Raw genomic sequence first — 25,220 nt, forward strand, 5'->3', positions numbered from 1 at the left:
TCATATTCAAATTTATCTTTTAAATTAATAGACTTTTTAAGGGTAATTTTGCATTCACAGGAAAAATGAGAGGAAAGTACGGAGAGTTCCCATGTACCCCTCCCTTTACCCCCCTGCACAGTTCTTTTATTATTAATGTCTTACATTAGGGGGGGTACATTCATTACAACTGAATGAGCCAATATTGATATGTTGGTAGGAACTGAAGTCCATACTTTACATCAGGGTTCAAGGTTGATGCTGCTTATTCTATGGGTGTGATAAATGCAGAATGAATGACATGTGTGGTTTCCTTTTTAATGATTGTCACTAACCTGATGCTTCACCATCACCTGTCCCCCATCCCAATCAATCACAGACAAGAGTCATAGAGACTGACTGCACAAACCCACTCACCCCAGCAGTGACATCTTTATGGCCATCTGATTGATTGGTCGGTGACCCCGCTCTAGTATTTTATTCTGAGCATACTATTTCCAGGGCTATCCTTTTACCAATTGCCTTAGTCTCCTAGGGCTGCCATTCAAAATATCACAGCCTGGGTGGCTTAAACGACAGACATGTATTTCTAACCATTCTGGAAGCTGGAGATCCAAGACCAAGGTGCTGCCAGGGTTGATGTGTTTTGTGGTTTCCTGTGACAGCTGCCTTCTCACTGTGTCCTCATATGAACTCTTCTTTGTGTGCATGTGTGTGGGAGGGGAGAGAGTGAGAGAGAGAGAGAGCGGAGTTCACCTTCTGAGGTCTCTTTTTATAAGAACACTAATCCTATCAGATGGGGCCCCACCCCATGCCCTCATTTCACCTTAATTACCTCTGTAAAGGCCGTATCACTAAATGCAGTCGCATTGGAGGTTAAGACTTCAATATCTGAATTTTGGGGTAACAAAAACATTCATTCCATAACGCCAACTATCCTAGCTTAGATCATCTGAAAGCAGAGGACAAGACAAAGGTTAACATGTGAGTAATTTATGGGAATGAGATCTTAGGGCATTAAGAGTAAAGAGCTGGGAAAGAGAAGCCTGCAGGGAGGGAGGGACTAACAGGTGATCACGGTGTATGGCTGGGCTGCTTGGTGCCCAGGACCTTACAATACATGCCTCAGAACTGTGCACCTTTCATCTTGAGTGTACAATACCCTTGTACTTCCCAGTTGCATGTGGGAGTGCTGAGCAGGATTCTGTGGGTTCACCTGTGACACCAGGGTATCCCCAGGGCAGGAGGTAAGAAGTGCAAGGAGCAGTCATGAAGCAGAGCCTGTCATGAAGGGCTGTACCCTGCACAAGGTTGGTGTGCAAATCATTTTGCGCTTTACACAAAATGAATGTGTGTAAAGTGCTCAGAACACTGCTGATATATGTGACCGGTAAAGATCTGTCAGCTGTGACGGTGATGGTGATGATGATGATGATATTATTATTATTATTATATGGAGCAAAAAGAACCAAGCAACCATCTGCATATTCATCTACAAGATTGAGTATACTTGCCTCTCTCTTAGGAAGCTGTCATGTATTATTGATGGGCCCCTGATGTCCCCTGATATCAGCGGGTTTTTGGCAGCCCCTAGTTTGAATCTGGTCCCTGCACAGTTCAGACTTTTAAAATATATGGCTTTGCCTGAGTCAGGTGAACGGCACTGTGCCTTTGGCTATTGCTCCTTCTATGATCTCTAGCCTTGCCAGCTACTTCTCGGGTTTACCCTGGAAGGTGACATCTACCAGGCAGCCCTGACATTTGGCGTGGAGAAGTTGCTGGCGGCATAGAAGAGTTAGAAAGTTCCATTGTCTAGGGTAGCCAGCATTTTATGTTAACAAGTATGGCTGGGTTGAATTGGGAAGGGTCAAGCAAATCCTCTTCCCTCAACTTGTATCTAGACCACAGTTTTGTGGAACTGAACCTGTGAGGAGGGACTAGCAGGGCTGTGGTGGGCCTCCAGGGACCCGGGTTACCTATGTGAGAGGTCATCCCTGCACTGTGCTCTAGAGGGCGACATTCGTGCTGGACTCCAGGTGAATGGGGTTCCTGTAGGCATGCGTGGTGGCCCTGGTCTGGTGCCTGGGGCTCTGCCCCTTGGCCAGGTCACACGGGAGATTTGAGCTCTCCCAGCACTTGCAGCCTTGCTCTCAGAACTTGGCAGCACCGCCTCTAAACCAAGCATAGGTTAATAACAGGAATATTTTTAAATGTTTGAAATATTTTGATACTGGAAACTATTCTTAAAGATATTTAATGAATAAGTTGTCTTTTGCATGTTGTTAAGCCAAGGTAAAAAGACTCAATGAAAACTTTGCTCCTTATTGGTGACAACATGGATTTGCATGCTTGGTGTTTATTTGGTTGAACAGACAAAGAATGTCTGTTGACATTTTTTCCAAGCTATTCACACTGATAGCCCAAGACCTTCTTCTTGACCTGGTTTATTACCAGAGTTTATAAAACCAGACCTAGGGAAAGAATTAAGACTGGGGACATGTGCGTGGCCTTAATATAGCCAATCTTTATAGCCTGTCCTATTACAAAATCAGAACAGCAAGATATTCTCAGGAGCAGCTTCCTCCGACCCCCTGGTGTGTTCCTTTTGAGCGTGTGAATTCTGGTATACTCCTCCCCAGGACACTTGCTTCAACCAAATAAACACCAAGCATGCAAATCCATGTTGTCACCAATAAGGAGCAAAGTTTTCATTGAGTCTTTTTATCTTGGCTTAACAACATGTAAAAGACAACTTATTCATTAAATACTTGTAAGAATAGTTTCCAATATCAAAATATTTCAAACATTTAAAAATATTCCTGTTATTAACCTACACTAGTTGATAGCTCTTTAGTTCACTGAGAAATAAAAACACATGGTTAACCATCAAATAAATTATGAGTAGATTGAATATAAATCACAGAGGTTTAAAGACTGCATACAAATTACAAAGACTTCACATGTATGTGTTCACAATATGTTCTTAAATATAAGACAGTTTGATTCTTGATCATATCTGTTCTCCATCACCTCCACAGAAGTCCTCTTTGCAATAAGTGAGTATTTAAACAGTTTCCAGAATAATAGGCATCTTCTGCTTATTTCACCAAAATACAGTTTTGTCTGTTAAAGAAAACAAAGAAATATATTTGTCAGCCATAATGAGTTTTAAAGACATTCTTTAAACGTGGGTATGCCTCAAATTAAGAAAACCAGACATTTAAATAGTTGACCTTACAGAGCACATAAATTAGAGGGTAATTACTTAAATGTTCTTCAGTTTGTGAAAGGATTTACAACAGGGTTCCTCTAAATAGCTAACTCTCTAGTGAATTTAAATTACTAGTGTGTGTGTCTTAAAATCAGTTCATTTTTTTTTAAAAAGAAACATACCTGTTGCATAACACAAGTTGTGTTAGAATTAAGAAATGCTGGTGGGTTTTCCCCTTGGTTAAGTGAGTCTTTAGGTTACACTGGAACTCATATTTACCAAGCCTTTTTATGGCAGGAAGAATTAGTCAGCAAAAAATGCTGAGCTCATGTTTGCGCTGGCTCCATTTCCTGTCTGGAATAAGAGGTAGGGCCGCCAGGGAAGTCCTGGTGGTATGAGTTTCCTTGGGTTTCCACTGGGGATTGGGGCCGAGGGGATATTGAATGTATTGTGGAGCCCATGGCTGTCCTGGGCTGAGCCTTTCTGTCTTGGAGTGGGAGTAATGAAGGTGGGAGTAGGGTGGGGTGGGGATGGGAATGATTCCAGTGGGGAAGACTATCAAAGAACATTGAGGGGGAGAAACCATTGACCTCATTGGAATCCAGCTCTGTGACCATGGGTAAGGATTGAAACCCATTCTAGCCTTAATTGTACCATCAGGCATGGAAATTCAGCCAATGACAAGAAACTGTCATTATCAATATCTCCACCTGTCATTGACCCTGGTTGCTTCTAAAGACTAGTCTCATGAACGTTATTCCTAAGGGGGTTGACCTTTTGAAGTCATAGAAAAGTTTCTGCTTCTTGTTACCTCATGCGTGGCTTTTCTTTCTGCCTCTGCTGCAGTTTGTTGCTCTAAATAGAGGCTATGTGCCATGATTTTACCCTCAGTGTTTACATTCAACTGGACCAGTTCTGCCATTTTGAACAAAAAGCATGTCTTCAGGATTGGGTCCCAAGATCTTTGTGTCCAAGCCTTAGTCTGCTACTAATTACCAATCCAAAGTGAAGTGTTCATCATTCATTTATTCTACAAATATTTACATGTCTCCTACTTCATGTCAGTTACTGTTATTGTCACTGGAGGTATCAATGAGACAGATAAAATGTCAGTTCTAGTTGGTGGAGATAAGCAACGGTAAATAAAACAGATACATAATTATTATCAGTGAAATTTTTAAAATAAGGAAAATGTATTATATTTTCTATATAGTCATAGGAGTTTTAATGTAAAAAATTGCCATTATGCCAACATTATATCTTTCTTAGTATTTTAGAATCAACATTTTATTTCTATTTATTTATAATTGTTATATCAGATGATGATTAAAAATTTAGCACAATTAAAAGTTGGTGTGGTAGCTGGGCTCCAAGATTGTCTGCAGTGACCCCTACATGGTGGTATTTGCACGAGGATGTAGGATTGGTACAAGGGCTGGTCTGTGTGAACAACAGAATATAGCAGAGGTGATGGTAGTCAATTCTGAGACTGGTTTCTGAAAGGCATTATTTCCTATTGAGGTCACTCTCTCTTGGATTACTGGGTCTGGGAGAAATCAGCTGCCATTTTGTGTGCAGCCCTATAATGAAGTTCACATAGTGAAGAACAGGTAGGGAAGAAACAAGGCCCATTGTCAACAGCTGTGTGAGTGGGCATGGGAAACAATCTCTCCAGCCCCAGTCACACCTTCAGATAATACAGCCTCAGCCAATGTCTCAGCTGCAACTTTATGAGACACCCTGAGCCAGATCCGTCTGGCTGGGCCACTCCTGAATTCCTGACCTGTGTGATAATAGATGTTTATGTTTTAAGCCACTAAGGTTTGGTGCAGTTTGTTATGCAGCAATAGATTGCTGATAGAGTTGGCAACCTGACTGCTGTATTACATGCAAATAATGAAAACCCAGAAGTGTAGCAACCACCATCCCATGTGAAAATAAATTCTCTTGGCAAAAGAATCTGGACAAAATTATACTTGTTTGTGCTATCAATTATTCTGTGCATTCTGTTCCTTGCACTTGTCAATGTTACTACTGTTTAGACATAGCACACACTTATGCATGAACTATAACTTCAGTGTGGCTGTTTCTCTTGGCTGAACTATCCTCTTATCTCCATTTCCTTTATCCAAATCCTATTCCTTCTTTTAAGCCACATTATAATGCATTTAATAGCAGTTACCAGATAGCCAACTAATACTTTTTTTTTTTTGAGACGGAGTCTTGCTCTGTCACCCAGGTTGGAGTGCAGTGGCACAATCTCAGCTCACTGCAAGTTCCACCTCCCAGGTTCATGCCATTCTCCTGCCTCAGCCTCCCGAGTAGCTGGGACTACAGGTGCCCGCCACCATGCCTGGCTAATTTTTTGTATTTTTAGTAGAGACGGGGTTTCCCTGTGTTAGCCAGGATGGTCTTGATCTCCTGACCTTGTGATCCGCCTGCCTTGGCCTCCCAAATTGCTGGGATTACAGATGTGAGTACATTTTTTACAGGTAATTTTCCTAGAGAACCTGAGAAGTAGAAGGAAGACTATTTTGCACCTGTTGTTTTATTAGTGCCACCCTCTTTCACTCTTAGAAGTGTCCAGCTTTGGAAAAGTCTTATGGCCATCCTAGCTAAAAGTAAAAATCCTATCAATTTATTTTAGGTTGTCTCATTTTGCAGATTTTTAGGGTGGGGACTAGAGTCCATTTTTGAAAGTGAGTGATAAGATAACTAAACTTGTCTACATCTCCTCTATGTGGTAATATTTTCCTTCCTGATATCTGTGTGGAGAGAGACAAGGCTCCCTTGGCCCACGGAGTTCCTAAGCAAACATCAGCATTAGAGCCCAGAATGGTAGCTGGGTGCCTAGCACTGCCACAACTGTATCAACCATAGCCATGAACATTAATGGGTTCCTTTGCTTCCCGAAGTGCTGAGGGAGATGCAGTGAAAGTGGTTCTTCTCTTGTAGCTTAGAGACTGAAGCAGGTGTCTCTGAAGGCATCTCCAACTTCCACAGTGAGCTCTAGAAACCATTATCAGCATGTGTGTTTCCTGCAAGGTCTGCCCTTGGACAACCTGGGCAGTGGGCAGACTCTCATCATGTGGGCAGACCCGGACCTTTCTGTGAAAGTAGGATGGTTCCGATTTCAGCCATGACAGCCAAGAAAGATTCCCCTCACACCTGGGTTTTATGGCATGGAAAGTTAGGGTGCCACTGGAGAGGCAGTGAAGAGAGGGGAAAATAGCCCAGGATTTGAAGTGGGACCCATCTGGATTTCAGTTCTTCTGGCTAAACTGCTTCACATCTCCGAGCCTCAGTTTCTTTCTTTTGTACTAATGCCAACTTCCAAGTGTTATTATGAGGATTAATTAGGAAAAGGGTAAAGAACAGAACCCAGGGACTGGCATAATTACAGCATACTGGCTATTTCTGAATAATGGACTTGGATGAGGGAAGTCATGAAGACTCTCTTCAATGTGTTTCCCTGCTCCCTGCATCACATTCAGTTCAGGGTCTTTGAGGTTGCTGCCTCCCTCTGCCTGGGACATCTTTCCTCTCTTTGCCTATCTATACCTTGTCTATCCCTCAAGCCCATTTATCTCTATTCCCTATTGATTTCTTGATCTCTCTCCCCATCTCTCCATCTCTATCTCCATGATTCATCTAGATTGAGCCTTCTTAGCCTGGAATTTAATAATTGTATGCAATGTTAGAATCTGTGTCTCAATCCTCTTCATGCTGCTAGAATGTCTTCAAGCATAGGAATGATGTCTTGGATGGGACAGGGTTCAGGCCATGTGAAAAATAAATACTAATTGGTTGTCTTTAAAAAAAATAGAGCTATGAATGTAGAGGAAATACTTTTATTTCTGGAAGCACCCAAATTCTTATGAGGAGAATGTGGACGGTTGCACCAGCCTCTTCCCTGATACATCCTGTATTAGTCTGTTCTCATGCTGCTAATAAAGACATATTGAGACTGCATAATTTATAAAGGAAAAAGAGGTTTAATAGACTCACAGTTCCACATGGCTGGGGAGGCCTCACAATCATGGTGGAAAGTGAAGGAGGAGCAAAGGCACGTATAACATGGCAGCAGGCAAGACAGTGTGTGCGGAGGAACTCCGCTTAATAAAACCATCAGAGAAAAACCCACCCCCATGATTCAATTACCTCCCACCAGGTCCCTCCCATGACACCTGGGGATTAGAGGAGCTATAATTCAAGATGAGATTGCGGTGATGAAAGAGTCAAACCATATCACATTCCAACTGTTTAGTGTTGATTTAAAAAAATTCAAATGCAGAGTGATGACATAGTTCTTTTCTTCATCTCATGAAATTTTGGTTGTGAATCAATGACTGAGGAAATCTGACCCAGGAAGATTTTAATACCTAAAAATGGTTAAAGAAATCCTTGTTTATAGTGGTCCTCTACACCTTCGAATGCACAGGTAGATTTCAATGTCTCTCAGCTCAGCTTCAGGCACGCCTGGAAGTTGAGGATGTATGCCATGGAATACAGCATTGGAGACTTCAAGCAGCTGAAACTAACTTGCTTGGACCAAGGGCTCACAACTGGGGACATGGCCAAAATTGCACTAGCATTTACTTTGTGCCAAGGCAACCAGCTTCCAGAGTGAGACAAGATGGGGGTTTGGGGCTATGAACATGTGAATAAAGTCCTGAGCTATAAAAATAATGAATAAATAAAAACCAGGAAAATATTTCAAGTTCTTATGTGGCAACATCTCTAGATCTAAAATGTAGCAGGAGGAAAATAATTGAAGACATTTGTCATATGCTACAGGTGAACTGTGACCACATCTGATATCACCTGCGGCTTCCTTATAACATGCCCACTGGGCAGAGAGGGTGAGAGGCAGGAGAGCACCAGTGTATTTAGGACCAACTTTTGAAATTTAACCATTAAGTTCAGTCCCTCCTACTCTCCATAAAACAGGCCCATGTCTTTTCCATCTTGGTCTTCCCAGCACTCAATAAATGGTTTTGAAATAGATAATGACCAAAATGTGTGCTATAATTTTAGTTCCTAATTTAAATGGCAAAAAAATGCATATTTCACTTTCTAATTGGGAATCTGGCAAGCTGTATTCAAAGCATTTTAGAGTCTTGCCTGCTATTCACTATTTCTTCTCCTGTTCTCCAAATATAAGACAAAAGAATAACCATTTATGGAAAGTTAAATGCTAAGCTACATGTCTTCATGGATTGCATCTTCTTTGAGAAACATATATTCACTCTACATTCCATGAGATTTTTCTTCTTTATTGAAAGGTAAAATATTCTGACATTTCTGGGATGATTTTGATCATATTGATTACCCTTGTTTATTTATCAATTACCATTTGTTAGTGACTTCAGCTTTTTTTTGGAATTAGAAAAAGATACATTTGGGCATATGAATTTTGTGTGCTTGTCCATTTATTTTCTTTGGATAAATTTCTAGAAGAGAATTCCGCAATAAAGAGCATACATATTTTAAGGGTTTTCTGATACATATTACCAACATGTGCTTCCACCCTTTGGTTATTGATCAGTTGCAAATAACCAAAACCAACATGGCCAGTTTAAACGGAAAGGAATTTATTACTAATTCTTTATCGTTTACAATTGTTGGAGGGCTGGAGGACCTGTCTTTAGGCTAAGCTTCTATGGAAACAACTAGTCCCTGGAATTTCATTACCTGTGCCATGATTAAGCAAGCAGCCAGTTCTGCCATATCAGGAGGCTGCTGGTAGTAAACCCTAACTTCTTCCACTAGAATCGACACCACCAAACAGATACCTTGTCATGGTCACTGAGGATGGTCCAGAGAGGCCCCTGGAGTTGTAGTGAGGTAGCAGTTTCAAGTTCCACAGCATTATGCAATTGCTAAATTACCCTCTCGCAGCATTCATTCCTGGATATGAGAGGCTTTGGAAAAGTAAAGCACAAAGCTGCAGGCACAGGAAGCAGATAGATTTTGTTGGGGGTATTTTTCAGTGGAAAAGTGAGAATGTCAGCTCCACCTCCTGCCGTTGGATTCTGGAGCAATGTTTTCAACAAGAAAGAACGCCCTATATTGGTTGGTGGTTCAGAGCACACAATGCAATGGTAGGATAGCACCTTAACTATGCAAGGTTGTTGTTTATCAGTTAATGCCACAATTGAGGTTTCAATAGGACATTCTGGTATTTGTTAAGTGGCATCCCATTGTCTCACTTGCTTTACTATAAAATCAGGTCCTCAATCAGAAGCATTGTGTTGGACACTGTGTTTGTGACTATTGCATTCATTAAGTCATGGAGAGTGTTGGCAAAAGCAAAGTAAACATTCAGATCCGTATGTCTCCATGCCAGGGAAGTCATTGCTGCTTCTGCCATTTTGGAAGGGATCCAATTCTAACTGATCTGCTACCTAGTGGCTGGCTGGACCCCTCCTTTGAGCTATGAGGCCAGCTAGATTAGCCTTGGGAAAGGCAATCCATGTGTTATCTTCATTCATGCTACTATGGCTACTTAATTTATGAACCCATGGCAAAGCATTAGGGTAGTTGGTGAAAGGCAAGATGGACACCCACAGGATACTCATCTTATTCTCCAGATTATTGACAACGTCCTTCTCAAGAAGACCTTTTGAAGAGGATTCACTTCTCACACTCTGAGTCTGTTGTAATGTATGCACTCCTATACCCGTTCTCCAAACTCCCTTGTCACTAATTCATCACTCTTGGTTTTTCCAAACTTTTGACCATATGGCCGAACCATTAACCATCTCCCATGAATCAGTATAGATCTGTACCCTTGGTTATTTCTCTTTCTAGACAAGGTACAAAGCAAAACCCAACCAAACCAAATGAGAAATGCTACTTGAAGTTCTGCCTAATGCAGGGCTCCCTTTTCCATCATTTTTCGGCGGGTACTGTTGTGATCTGAAAAGCTGACTCAGGATTGTTACTTACATTATCACATAGAATGGACCGTAAGCCAGGTTACTTTTTTGTTATTTTCTTTTTAGCCAACTGTCCATACTGAACTCCCCATGAGGCTTGAGCCTGACATGCCTGAGGGCTGGGCACATGCAACTTCATGTTGTGATGACTCAGACAACAGTGGGTTCTGGATGGTCAACTCAGGGCACATGGTTACTTGTTGCCCCATAATCAGCTTTTTTGTCTACCAAGATCCAGAAGGAAGCCAAGATCTGTTTCTCAAAAGAACAGTAATTATGTTCTTGGGAATGTAACTTGGCTTCAAAGTCCTATGAGCCTTGACTGTTTATTTCCCTACCAGGGTTTGCCATGGGCTCTGTCCAATATTCTACTCTGCCCTAGATACTTCAAGCACAATGGGATGTGCTGTATCTGAAGGTCCAAATGTTTGCAGCTGCTGGGCCATCTTGAGAGCCTTCTCTCATCCTGGCCCTCCCTAAGAGGTGGTGCCCTTATGAGTTACATGGTGAATGGATCAAAGCAGCACAAATGAATATGGTATCTATTGCCTCTAAAGTTCAAAGAAGTCACATTCTTCGGGGCAATGGGTTCATGATGCAGCACATTTTCTTGCACTTGGGAGGTTTCCCTGATATGTCCCAGAAAACTAGAGCTGATGAACTTTGGATATGGGAGCAAGTCTTCGGATTTTTATCTCCTATTCTCTGGTACTCCTGTGTCTTACCAAGGGATCTAGGGTAACTACTATCAACTACTATCAACATTTGGTCTTATGCCACAGTGAAATGATCAAGGCCTCTGTGGGATACATTATGAAAAAGTCAGAGAACAGACATAACCCTGAGATCAGATGGTGATAGTGTACTTCTTCCAGGTGAAAGCAAATTGCTTCTGGTTAGTTATGGTTATTGAGAAAGAAAAAGTTTGTCAGATTGACAGATGTATACTAGGTACCAGGATCTGTTGGTTTGCTTCAGTAATAAGATTACTTTAGGAACAGAAAGAGCATTTGACATTACCATCTGATCTAGTTTGCAATAATCCAACATCATTTTTCAAGGCCTATCTTCCTTTTGCATAGAATAAATAGGTGAATTCAATAAGGATGAGATAAGAATAAACCCTCTTGAACCTTTTGGGTTTTAATGGTGGGTCCTATCTCCATCATTCCACCTGACATATGTGGTAGCATTACTTTTGGTTTGCTATTTTGCATGAAGACATGGCTTGAGAATACAGTTCCAAAGTTTCCCACCTGGCCCTTCTTTATGCTGTGGTTCAATTTCCCAGCATATCTATTCCAGCTATACACTTGCGAATGGAGATCCTAACCACAGGATGGACTTAAAGATGTACTTTCACTTCATCTTCATTACACTTCAATTGATTGGTGGATCACAATGGCGTTCTGGATCTCCAGGAATTGATCTTAGCTCAGATCCAGTATCTCATAATCCTTGAAAGATGTATTTTTCTTTTCTTTTCTTTTTTAAAGACAAAGTCTCACCTTGTCACCCAGGCTAGAGTGCAGTGGTGCAATCTCAGCTCACTGCAACCTCTGCATGCCAGGTTCAAGCGATTCTTCTGTCTCAGCCTTCCAAGTAGCTGGGATTACAGGCATGCACCACCACACCCGGCTAAGTTTTGTACTTTTACTAGAGACGGGGTTTCACCATGTTGGCCAGGCTGGTCTCAAACTCCTGACCTCAGGTGATCTGCCTGCTTCAGCCTCCCAAAGTACTGGGATTACAGGCGTGAGCCACCATACCCCGCCTGAGTATATTTCTTTCCTCGATGCACAGCCAACTAAGTCAGGAGTTATAGGCTCTTCAAAAGGATGCAAGAAGAATGTATACAGCATGTGTTTGTGTATTAATGATAGGCTCTTTCCTCATCCTGATTCCCTGCATACAAGGGTTCTTGCATACAGAGCATCCAGATTCCCTGCATACAAGGGTTCTTGATTTGTGAACTAATTTAGGTCTGGAAGTGGAATAAGCTGATGTGACTCCACATCTTGCTGCTGCAGTCAGACATCTGTTAACCAAATTTAGAGGGTTTTATTGGAGCTTGGGGTGAGTGATATACAGTTTAAGTAAGATCATAGTGGGCTCCCAATCCATTTCAGCCCAAGGGGCCCCTTCTTTATGAGCTCCTGCCAAAGAACCCTTCATGTCACAGTAATTTGATTGTCATCTTGGCTGTATTTGGTTATCATGGTGGCCATGCCACTTACTTAATTGGTTAAGGGCTGTTGCTTGGCCTCTATAAATCTGAGATCTCAAGATGACTGGTGAAATCAGCTACCCCATTTCATTGGCAGCATCCCTCACTTTTCTTTCTTGCATACAGATACAGTCACTACAATATGGCATTTTCTAAGGCTTTGGAAATGTCCCTCGGCAATACGTGTCTGAATGCCTTTGTGAATGGGAACTCTGCTGGGCTTCTCTGGAAATGTAGTGAAAGGGGAGCTGGGTGAGTCTCACAAAATAAATCCACTCCATGATTACCATATTTTTATGTCTTTCTATTTCTTTCTACAGTATACCAGAAATCGTTTTTGTTTTTGTTTTTGTTTTGCCTAGTATACCACTGAACCAACCAGCCCAGCTGCTTGAGACAGCACAATGGATCTTTGGCAAGTGCACTTATATTAGTAAATCTGGCCCAATATCAAATGATATCTCTCCCTCCATGGTCTGGCCCTCTCACAGTTCATTTCCACACATTTCCCCAAGTTTCTGATCATCTCAGTTAGAAAACCTTGCAACCCTTTAACTCTTTTCCATTTATTTGGCACGTAAGCCTCCATCTCCTTGGTGGGATGATGCTCCCCGTCTCATCTCCACTCTTCTCCATTATCTACGTACAGCTTTGGAAGGAATACAGAGAGTAGGCAGGGACATGAGGAGAATTGGCATCTTCTTACAAAATAACAACCCCAGGAGAGGTCATTACAGGGTCCTCAATCAAGGCAGGAACCCCTTCCCTCCACAGTGAAGGAGGACCTACACCTCTTGGCAAGGGTTCTCGGGATTGAGGTAACTTGGAGTCATTCAAGTCCACCCAAAATTCCCTATGCTGATTCTTGGGATTCCTCCATTTGCAGTCAATTCTCTAACATTTATATAAGAGACATTGTGAGACTGTCAATTACTATAATTTAACAACCATCAGGCCCAGATTCTACTCCAATTTTGGGTTATTCTAGGCCTGCTACAAGAAAAGAGATTATTTTAGGGACCTCTGACCATGCCCTGAATGCAGCATGTCTTTCTTTAAGCTCTCTAGCTGATTAGAAGGCTCTAGTCCATCACCCCACAGCCCCTGCATTCCTATTTCTGATGGCACTGGGTTGTGTAAATAGGCACTCAGTTGTCCAGGGCTTCGCCTTCCCAGGTGACCACAGATGACAATTTATGTGAATGTTTTGTCATTGCATACTGTGAACTACAGTGTCTTGTCCTTTGGTATTAACAGGATCTAATCCCAGATTCCCACTTTCAGAGTGTTACTCAGTACTTGGTTGGGACCAGTTACTCAACAGATTAGCATTTAGTTGCAGACAAAAGAAGCCATCTCAGTAAATTAATCAGAAGGGTATTGTATTTATCACTGTGTTAAGAGTCTTTCAAAATCATTATAATGGTGGTGGATGATGTTCTAGCTAAGCTCCCAGGAATAATTTGCAAGGTCTAGGATCACCATTTTCCCATTGTGATTGAGAAAGTAATTTTTTTTGCCGATGCAGGAAATGTCTATTTCAACAGCCAGGTCTTGGTGCCACATAGGTTAATGTCTTTACCTGGTGAGTGTATATGATTGGTGGATCCTAAATCACATTCATATCTTAGCTCTAAGGAATATGGGTGACACAACTTTGAGCTTCGCAGCCTCTGCAGTAGAGGAAGGAACACTAGGAGGGAGTTGACACAGATACTGAATGAGACAAACAACAGTCTTTACCATGGGTTTGGAAGTTAGGGTTTCCTCAAACTTTCACCTTATTAGATATTAGCATCCTTTTAATTTTGGTCAGTTTAGTTAATGAAGCTATTTTCTCGTTATTTTAACTTGCACTTTATTAGTTGAATGCTTTATCCAATTCTGGTGTTTCTTATTTTTTTTTTTTGAAAAAAATCTCTGTTCATTTTCTCTAGTTAGGTGTGTCTATTTCTACTATATGGATTTATAAAAGCTTTCTACATATTTTATCTTTTTGAAAGATGGTCGTGGCAAAGTTTAACTTTTTTTACATATTCAAACATTTTCCTTTTTTTCTGTCATGTCTACTGCTTTTGGAGTTTAATTTTAAAGGTTCTTTTCTACTTCATGATTATGGAAATATTCAACCATTTTTTGGGTGCAATTTTTGGCTTTATTTTTACATTAAGTAATTAATCCATCTGTAATGTGTTTTGGAATATAATATGGATTCAGAGTCCAACTTTGTGTTTTCCAGATAGTAATCCAATCATCCTCACACTATTTGGATCATCTATTCCTTATCACTGACTGAAGGTGTTACCTTATCATATACTGAATTCCTATATGCACCTGAGTCTAAATTGCCTATTCTCTTCCATTGATCTTTCTGTTTCTGGATCCGTATCACACTTTAGCATTCTTATTTTTAAAATGTGTTGTGGTTATACTAATACATTAACTCATGTCAACAAAATTTATGAAATTTTTGTCAAGAATTTTAAAATTCCATAGGTATTTTGATTTGGAAATTAACAAAAAATGTAGATCAACCCATACATATTTGATGCCTTCTTTCCTAGGAATATGGGAGGTGGTAATGCTTGATTATTAAGGGTATGAGCTGTATGAGAAACTCATCAGTTTGGGCCCCTGCTCTGCCAGGATTTATACTGTCAGGTCTCCTGCAAGTACTGCACTTTTTTTTTTTATATACTTTAAGTTCTAGGGTACATGTGCACAACGTGCAGGTTTGTTACATATGTATACATGTGCCATGTTGGTGTGCTGCATGCATCAACTCGTCATTTACATTAGGTATATCTCCTAATGCTATCCCTCCCCCCTCACCCACCCCACGACAGGCCCTGGTATGTGGTGTTCCCCTTCCTGTGTCCAGGTGTTCTCATTGTTCAATTCCCACCTATGAGTGAGAACATGCGGTGTTTGGTTTCCTGTCCTTGCGATAGTTTGCTGAGAACGATGGTTTCCAGCACCTTTTTAATTGTTAGTTTTTTCATCTGTAACATGGGAAGAAATATTGCAGCTACTAAAAAGATGTGGTGAGGATTAATGAACGGGCACTTGTAAAACTCTCAGAAGAGTACCTGGAGCAAAGTTTAGACTGAAAATGTGATACCAGCATGTCCTGCCAACATTCTTGGTGAAGACGTTGATACTACTTTTTAAGGCTGTATTAGTCTGTTCTCATGCTGCTAATAAAGAAATACTCCAGTTCCCAAAAAGTCCCTCATCTCCATCTGAAACCTCCTTAGCCTTGACCTCATTGTCCATATCACTATCAGCATGTTGGTCAAAGCCATTCAACAAGTCTCTAGGAAGTTCCAAACTTTCCCACATTTTCCTGCTTTCTTCTGAGCCCTCCAAACTGTTCCATCCTCTGCCCTTTACCCAGTTCCAAAGTCACTTTCACATTTTTGGGTGTCTTTACAGTGGCACCCCATTCTACAGGTACCAATTTACTGTATTAGTTAGTTCTCACACTGCTAATAAATTACCTGAGACTCGGTAATTTATAAAAGAAAGAGGCTTAATTAACTGACAGTTCCACATGGTTGGGGAGGCCTCACAATCATGGCTGGAGGTAAATGAGAAGCAAAGTCATGTCTTACATGGTGGCAGGCAAGAGAGGGATGTGCAGGGGAACTCCCCTGTATAAAACCATCAGAACTCATGAGACTTATTTGCTATCATGACAACAGCATGAGAAAAACCTGCCCCCATAATTCCATCACCTCCCACCAGGTCCCTCCCACAACAGGTAAGGATTATTACAATTCAAGGTGAGATTTAGGTGGGGACACAGAGCCAAACGATATCAAAGGCGCACAGTAGAATGTTGTATCTTCATTCATTCAGGTGATGAACAATTCTTCATTACATTTACTTCTTGGTATTTTGTTATTGTTGTTGTGTGCTAAATAGCAGAGAAAGCACCACACTTTGAAAGATGTATAAGATTAAGTTCGATAAATTATATTATGTCTCTGTTTTTGGTTTAGAAAATCCTAGTTTTAATCTATCTTACATTATGAAGCCTGAAAGTAATAGAACATAATACTATCCAGAACTCCATATTCTGGTCAATGCTTAATTGTCTCTTTAAAGCCTTACTTCTTCACTGGACTGCAAGTTCCCTGGGCTGGTGTGACCTCTTCCACTGCCATGTATCTCCTATGGGCCTGGGTCTAGTATGTGCTCGATACATATTTGCATGAACAAATAAATGGCTTCACCTTGATATCTCTTCAAAAGCATCTAATTTGCCTCTTTTTCCCCCACCTTTACAGACTTCCAGCTACATCAAGCTTCTTGCTCTTTCCTGAATACTCCAAGATACTTATTCCTCTGTGCCTTTTCACATGCTATTTCTTCTTGGTGTCAGGTCTTTGTACCTCTCTGTCAACTGGAAGACTGTCATCAAACGACTTCCACAAGAAACCTTTCCAGAGGGGTCACTAGCAGTGTGAGTCACTCCCTCACTTATGCTGATAACATGTTGCACTTGCCTTCTTGGTGATTCTGAACCTTATTTATGTGTGCCCATATCTGCCTTCCCATGTAGATTCTGCCCAGCACAGTTCCTGGCATACAGGTATGGAATAAATGCATGAAGCTCAATTCTGCCCTTTGATCGAGGAATAAGAATGGTGATACATTTTTCTGGTTCAGAGGGGAGCAAACATTTCCAATACTACTCTTTTATGGTCTCCACAGAACACTTTCTTACAGTTAAAACTCTACAATAGGCAATCCTACAAGGTGGCAATGGGAAGGAAGAATGCCTCCTGTATTCCAGTGATCATATTATTTTGTTAAAAAGCTCAAGTTGCTAATGGTTGGAGCAAGATGGCAGAATAGAAGGCTCCACTGATCATCTCCCTGGCAATTACACCAACTTAGCAACTATCTACAAAATAAAGCTCCTTTATAAGAATCAAAAATCAGGTGAACACTCACAGTATCTGGTTTTAACTTTCTATTACTGAAAGAGGCACTGAAGAGGTAGAAAAGAGTCTTGAATCACCAGTGCTACCCTTTCCCCATCTCTCGACAGTAGCAGCATGGTGCAGTGTTTCTGTGTGCTGGGAAGAGGGAGAGCACAGCAATTGTGAGGCCTTAAACTCAGTGCTGCCTTATTATAACAGAAGACAAAACTCGGCCAAACTCAGCTGATGCCCGTCCATGGAGGAAGCATTGAAACCAGCCCTACACAGAGGGGAATCACCAATTCCAGTGGTCTGAACTTGAGTTCCCACAAGCCTTGCTACTGTGGGCTAAAGGGCTCTGTGGCTGTAAATAAACTTGAAAGACAGTCTAGGCCACAAGGACTGCAACATCTAGGAGTGTTCTCATGCTGAACTGGGTCCAGAGACAGTGGACTAGAGGGCACATGACCTACTGAGACACCAGCTGGGGCAGCTAAGGGATGCTGGCATCACCGTTCCCCTAACCCCAGGCTGCACAGCTCATAGCTCCGAAAGATACCACTTCCCTTTGCTTGAGGAGAGGAGAGGGAAGATTGAGGAGGACTTCATCTTGCATCTTGGGTACCAGCTCAGCCACAGCAAGATAGGGCACTGGTTAGAGTCATGAGGCCCCCTTCCAGGCCCTAGCTCCTGGATGACATTCTAGACACATAGACACATCCTAGGCCAGAAAAGAACCTACTGCCTTGAAGGGAAGGACCTAGTCTTGGCAGCATTCATCACCTGTTAACTGAAGAGCCCTTGGGCCCTGAATAACCAGCAGTGACACTCAGGTACTACGTCAAGGGCCTTGGGTGAACCTCAGAGACTTGCTGGCTTCTGGTGAGACTCAGCACATTCCCAGCTGTGGTGGCTACGGGGCGAGACTCCTTCAACTTGAGAAAAGCAGAAGAAAAAGTAAATGTGACCTTGTCTTGCACCTTAGGTACCAACTCAGTCACAGGGGTGTAGAGCACCAAGCAGGCTCTTGTGTTCTCTGATTCCAGGTCTTAACTCTCGGACAGCATTTCTGGACCTGCCCTGGGCCAGAGGGGAGCCCACTGCCCTGAAGGGTGAGTTCCAGGCCAGGCAGCATTCACCACAAGCTGACTAAAGGGCTTCTGGGTCATAAGGGAACATCTGCGGTAGTCTGGCAGTATCCCTGTGGGCCTGTGATGACAGTGGCCATGGGGTGAGACTCCTTTGCTTTTGGAAGGAGGAGAAAAGAATGAGAAAGACTGCATCTTCTGGTTTCAGTGCCAGCTCCACTGCAGTACAATAGAACACCAGATAGATTTCTAAAGGTTTTGATTCTAGTCCCTGACTCCCTGGTGGTACCTCTGGACCCACCTGGGGCCTACGAGATCTCACCAGCCTGAAGGGAAAGACACAGCCTGGATGGTTTTACCACCTGTTGATTATAGAGCCCCAGGGCCTTGAGCTTGGGAATGGTTATAGCAGGCCCTGGACAAGACTCAGTGCTGTGTCGGCTTCAAGTGTGACCCAGCATAGTTCTAGTGGTGGTGGCCACAGGTGCTGGTCTCACTCCACCCCCAGCTTCAGGTGGCTCAGCACAGAGAGTGAGAGACTCCATTTGTTTGGGAGAAAGTAAGGGAAGAAGAGTCAGCCTGGTAATACAGAGAATTCTTTCAGATCTTGTCCAAGACAATCAAGGTGGTACTTCTACGAGTCTGCAAGAACCACAGCATTACTGGGCTTAGGGTGCCCCTAAATCAGATATAGCTTAGATCACAACACCCATGTCTTTTTGAATATCTGGAAAGTCTTTCCAAGAAGGACAGATTCAAACAAGCCTAGACTGTGAAGACTACAATTAATACCAAACTCATCAAATCCCCAGATGAATGTCTACATGTATCAAGGCCATCCAGGAAAACATGACCTCACCAAATGAACTAAACAAGACACCAGAGACCAATCTTGGACAAGATCTGAAGGAATTCTCTGGATTACCAGGAAGAAACTCTTGTTTTCTTCCCTTACTTTCTCTGAAACAAATGGAGTCTCTCTCTCACTCTCTGTGCTGAGTCACCTGAAGCTGGGGGTGGAGGAACAAAAACACCCCGTGGCCACCCCATTAGAACTATGCTGGGTCACACTTGAAGCCAGCACAGCCCTGAGTCTCGCCCAGAGCCTGCTGTAACCACTCCCAGGCTATGGCCTATGTTCGCGCAAGGCCCTGGGGCTCTGAAATAAGTAACCTTTCAGACAGATAATTCAAAATAGCTGTTTTGAGAAAACTCAATTAAATTCAAGGTATCACAGGGAAGGAATTCAGATTTCTATCAGATAAATTTAACAAAGAGATTGAAATAATTAAAAAGAATCAAGCAGAAATTTTCGAGCTGAAAAATGCAATGCGCATACTGAAGAATGCATCAGAGTTTTTTAGTAGCAGACTTGATCAAGCAGAAGAAAAAATAAATGAGCTTGAAGATGGGTTATTTGAAAATACACAGTCAGAAAAGACAAAAAAAAAAAATGTTAAAAAAATAAAGCATGTCTACAGGACCTAGAAAGCCTGAAAAGGGCAAATCTAAGACTTTTGGCTTTAAAGGGGAGGTAGAGAAAAAGATAGGTGTTCTTCAAAGGAATAATAACATAAAATCTTCCCAAACTTAGAGAAAGATATCAGTGTCCCAGTGCAAGACGGTTATAGAACACCAAGCAGATTTAACCCAAAGGCATTTAAAAATCAAACTCCCAAAGGTCAAGTATGCGGAAAGGATCCTAAAAGCAATAAGAAAAAATAAATAAATAACCTATAGAGGCACTCCAATACATCCAGCAGCAGACATTTCAGTGGAACCATTTTAGGCCAGGAGAAAGTGGCATGACATATCTAAAGTGCTGAAGAGAAACATTTTTTATCCTAGAACAGTACATCTGGTGAAAATATCCTTCAAACATGAAGAAGAAATGAAGACTTTCCCAGACAGACAAAAGCTGAAGAATTTCATCAACACCAGACCTGTCCTACAAGAAATGCTAAAGGGAGTATTTCAGTCAGAAAGAAAAAGACGTTAATGAGCAATAAGAAATCATCTGAAGGTGCAAAACTCACTGGTAATAGTAAGCACACAGAAAAACACTGAATATTATAACACTGTAACTATAGTGTGTAAAGTACTCTTAAGTAGAAAGACAAAAAAAGAACCAATCAAAAATTATAACTACAACAACTTTTCAAGACATAGTACAGTAAGATATAAATAGAAACAACAAAAAGTTAAAAAGCAGGGGTACGAACCTAAGGCATAGAATCTTCATTAATACTTTTCTTTTTGCTTGTATGTTTGTTTATGCAAAGAGTGTTTGGTTGTTATCAGCTTAAAATAATGGGTTATAAGATAGTATTGGCAAACCTCATGGTAACTAACACCAAAAAACATATAACAGGTACACAAAAAATAAAAAGCAAGAAACTAAATCATATAACCTGAGAAAATCCCCTTCACTAAAAGAAAAAAAGGAAAGAAAGAAGGAAGAAATGACACGAAACAACCAGAAAACACATAATAAAGTGGCAGGAGTAAGTCATTACTTATCAGTAATAACACTGAATGTGAAAGGACTAAAACTCTCCAATCAAAAGACAGAGTGGGCCGGGCAGGATGGCTCATGTCTGTAATCCCAGCATTTTGGGAGGCCGAGGCGGCTGGATCACCTGAGGTCAGGAGTTTGAGACTAGCATGGCCAACATGATGAAACCCTGTCTCTACTGAAAAATACAAAAATTAGCCGGGCATGGTGGCGGGTGCCTGTAATCCCAGCTACTCAGGCGGCTGAGGCAGGAGAATTGCTTGAACCCAGGTGGTGGAGGTTGCAGTGAGCTGAGATCATGCCATTGCACTCCAGCCTGGGTGACAAGGCAAAACTCCATCTCAATAACAACAACAAAAAGACAGAGTGGCTGAATGGATAAACAACAACAAGAAGAAGAACCAATTATCAGTTGCTTATAGGAAACACACTTCACCTGCAAAGATACATACAGCTTGAAAATAAAGGGATGGAAAAATATATTCTATGCCAATGGAAACCAATGAAAAGCAAAAGTAGCTATATTTATATCAGACAAAATAGATTTTGAGATAAAAACTATAAGAAGAGAGCAAGAAGGTCACTATATAATGATAAAGCAGTCAATTCAGCAAGAGGGTATAACAATTACAAATATATATGCACCCGGCACTGGAACACCCAGACATAAAAAGCAAATATTTGAGCTAAAGGGAGAGATAGGCCCCAATATAATAATAGCTGGAGACTTCAACACCCTACTCGTAGCATTGGACAGACCTTCTAGATAGAAAATCAACAAAGAAACACTGGACTTGTTCTGCACTATAGACCAAATGGACCTCATAGATATTTACAGAACATTTCATCCAACAGCTATAGACTACACATTCATTTCCTCAGCACATGGATCATTCTCAAGGATAGAGCATATGTTTGGTCATAAAGTAAGTCTTAAAACATTCAAAAAAACCTGAAATAGTATCAAGCATCTTCTCTGACCACAATGGAATAAAACTAGAGATCAATAAAAACAAAAATTTTGGAAACTATACAAATACATGGAAATCAAACAATATGCTCCTGAATGACCAGTGGGTCAATGAAGAAATTAAGAAGGAAATTGAAAAATTTTTTGAAACAAATGATAATGGAAAGACAACATACCAAAACCTATGGGCTACAGCAAAATCAATACTAGGAGAGAAGTTTATAGCTATAAGTGCCTACATCAAAAAACAGAAAAACTTTAAATAAACAACCCAACGATGCATCTTAAAGAACTAGAAAAGCAAGAGCAAACCAAACCTGTAATTAGTAGAGGATAAGAAATAATAAAGATCAGAGCAGAAATACATGAAATTGAAATAAAGAAAACAATGCAAATGATCAATGAAACCAAAAGTTGGTTTTGTTGAAAAGTTCAACAAAACTGACAAACCTTTAGCCAGACTAAGAAAAAGCAAGAAATCCAAACAAATAAAATCAGAGATGAAAAGGGAGACATCACAACTGATACCGCAGAAATTCAAAGGATCATCAGTGGCTATTATGAGCAACTATATGTCAATAAACTGGGAAGTCTAGAAGAAATGGACAAATTCCTAGAGACATGCAACCTACTAAGATTGAGCCATGAAGATATACAAAATCTGAACAGACCAATAACAAGTAACAAGAATGGAGAAAAACTGAAATCCTTTCCTCTAAGATCTGGAACATAACAAGGATGTCCACTGTTATTCAACATAGTCCTGGAAGTCCAAGCTGGAGCAATCAGACAAGAGAAAGAAATAAAGGGCATCCAAATTAGAAAGAAAGAAGTCAAACTATCCTTGTTTGTAGATGATATGATCTTATATTTGAAAAAACCTAAGGACACCGTAAAAAATCTATTAGGACTGATAAACACATTCAGTGAAGTTGCCGGATACAAAATCAACATACAAAAATCAATAGCATTTCTACATGCCAACAGGGAACAATCTGAAAAAGAAATAAAAGTAATCCCAGCCGGGTGTGGTGGCTCACGCCTGTAATCCCAGCATGTTGGGAGGCTGAGGCGGGTGGATCACGAATGAGGTCAGGAGTTTGAGACCAGCCTGCCGAATATAGTGAAACCTCATCTCTACTAAAGATACAAAAAATTAGCTGGGCATGGTGGTGGGCACCTGTAATCCCAGCTACTCGGGAGGCTGAGGCAGGAGAACCACTTGAACCCAGGAGGCAGAAGTTGCAGTGAGTCAAGATCGTGCCACTGCACTCCAGCCTGGGTGACAGTGCGAGACTCCATCTCAAAAAATAAAAACAACAACAAAAAACGTAATCCCATTAATAATGGCCACAAATAGAATTAGGAATTAACTTAACCAAAGAAGTGAACAATCTCTATAATAAAAACTGTAAAACACTAATGAAAGAAATTGAAGAAGACATCAAAAATGTAAAGATATTTTATGTTCATGGGTTGGAAGAATCCATGTCATTAAAATGTCCATATACCCAAAGCAATCTACAGATTCAGTGCAATCCCTATCAAAATACCAATGACATTCTTGAAGAAATAGAAAAAAAAATCCTAAAATTTATGTGGAACCACAAAAGACACAAAATAGCGAGAGCTGTCCTAAGTAAAAAGAACAAAACTGACGGAATCACATTAGCTGACTTCAAATTATATTACACAGCTACAGTAACCAAAGCAGCATGGTGCTGGCATAAAACCAGACACAGAAACCAATGGAACAGAATAGAGAACCCAGAAACAAATCCACACACCTAAAGTGAACTCATTTTTGACAAAGGTGCCAAGAACATATAATGGGAAACACTGTCTTCAATAAATGGTGCTGGGAAAACTGAATATCCATATGCAGTAGAATGAAACTAGACTCCTATCTCTCACCATCTACAAAAATCTAATCAAATGAATTAAAGACATAAATCTAAGACCTCAAACTATGAAACTTCTGCAGGTAAGCATTGAGGAAACTCTCCAGGACATTGGTCTGGGCAAAAATTTCTTGAGTAATACCTCGCAAGCACAGGCAACCAAAGCAAAAATGGACACATGGGGTCACATCAAATTAAAAAGCTTCTGCACAGCAAAGGAAACAATTAGCAAAGTTAAGAGAGAACCCACAGAATTGGAGAAAATCCTTGCAAACTAACCATCTCACGAGGGATTCATAACCAGAATACAGAAGGAGCTCAAACAATTCTATAAGAAAATAATCTGATAAATTTATTTAAAACTTGGCAAAAGATTTAAATAGACATTGCTCAAAAGAAGGTATGCAAATGGAAAACAGGTATATGAAAAGGTGCTCAACATCATTGATCATCAGAGAAATGCAAATCGAAACTCCAATGAGATCTCATCTCTTTCCAGTTAAAATGGCTTATATCCAAAATGCAGGCAATAACAAATGCTGGAGAGGAGGTGGAGAAAAGGGAACCCCCTGCCACTACACCGTTCGTGGGAATGTAAATTAGTACAACCACTATGGAGAACAGTTGGGAGGTTCCTCAAAAAACTAAAAATAGAGCTACCATATGATCCAGCAATCCCACTGCTGGATATATACCCAGAAGAAAGGAAATCAGTATTGGAAGAGATATTTCCCATGTTTGTTGCAGCACTGTTCACAATAGCTAAGATTTGGAAGCAACCTAAGTGTCCATCGAAAGGTGAATGAATAAAGAAATGTAGCAGTTACACACAATGGAGTACAATTCAGCCATTAAAAAGAATGAGATCCTGTCATTTGCAACAACATGGATGGAACTGGAGATCACTATGCTAAGTGAAATAAGCCAGGCACAGAAAGCAAACATCACATATTCTCAACTATTTGTGGGACCTAAAAATCAAAACAAACTCATGGACATAGAGTAGAAGGATAGTTACCAGAGGCTGGGAAAAGAGTAGGGGATTGTGGGGGAGTTGGGGGTGCTTAATGGGTACAAAAAAATAGAAAGACTAAATAGGGCCTAGTATTTGATGGCACAATAGTGTGCCTATAGTCAATAATAATTTCATTGTACATTTTTAAATAACTGAAAGAATATAACTGGATTGTTTGTAACACAAAGGATAAATGCTTGAGGGGATGGATACCCCACTTTACATAATGTGATTATTACTCCTTGCATGCCTGTATCAGAACATCTAATGTACCCCATAAATATATACACCTACTATGTACCCACAAAATTAAAATTTAAAAATTTTAAAAATTCAAAAAAAGTATAAGTTGCAAACTGAATGTTTTTAGGCATGATTTAAATGTGAAGAAAGTAATTTTTTTTTTTTTTTGACACAGAGTCTCACTCTGTGGCTGGAGTGC

The 25,220-nt window shown here is 40.8% G+C and overlaps 1 long non-coding RNA gene and 1 other non-coding gene across 2 annotated transcripts in view; one reads left to right on the plus strand and one right to left on the minus strand.

The window, feature by feature from the left end:
- Positions 1–25,220, plus strand: part of LOC117979244 (uncharacterized) — a 50,069-nt gene that overhangs the window by 20,425 nt on the left and 4,424 nt on the right. The window contains exon 7 of the long non-coding RNA XR_010109191.1: positions 16,651–18,401. This is a non-coding gene — a long non-coding RNA (uncharacterized LOC117979244). The remainder of the gene's footprint in view (positions 1–16,650; positions 18,402–25,220) is intronic.
- LOC112438972 (small nucleolar RNA SNORA72) lies at positions 2,422–2,550 on the minus strand. The gene has a single exon (XR_003027283.1). It is a non-coding gene; the product is annotated as a small nucleolar RNA SNORA72 (small nucleolar RNA).

This window comes from Pan paniscus, chromosome 12 (genome assembly GCF_029289425.2).
Source record: "Pan paniscus chromosome 12, NHGRI_mPanPan1-v2.0_pri, whole genome shotgun sequence".
Taxonomy (NCBI): domain Eukaryota; kingdom Metazoa; phylum Chordata; class Mammalia; order Primates; family Hominidae; genus Pan; species Pan paniscus.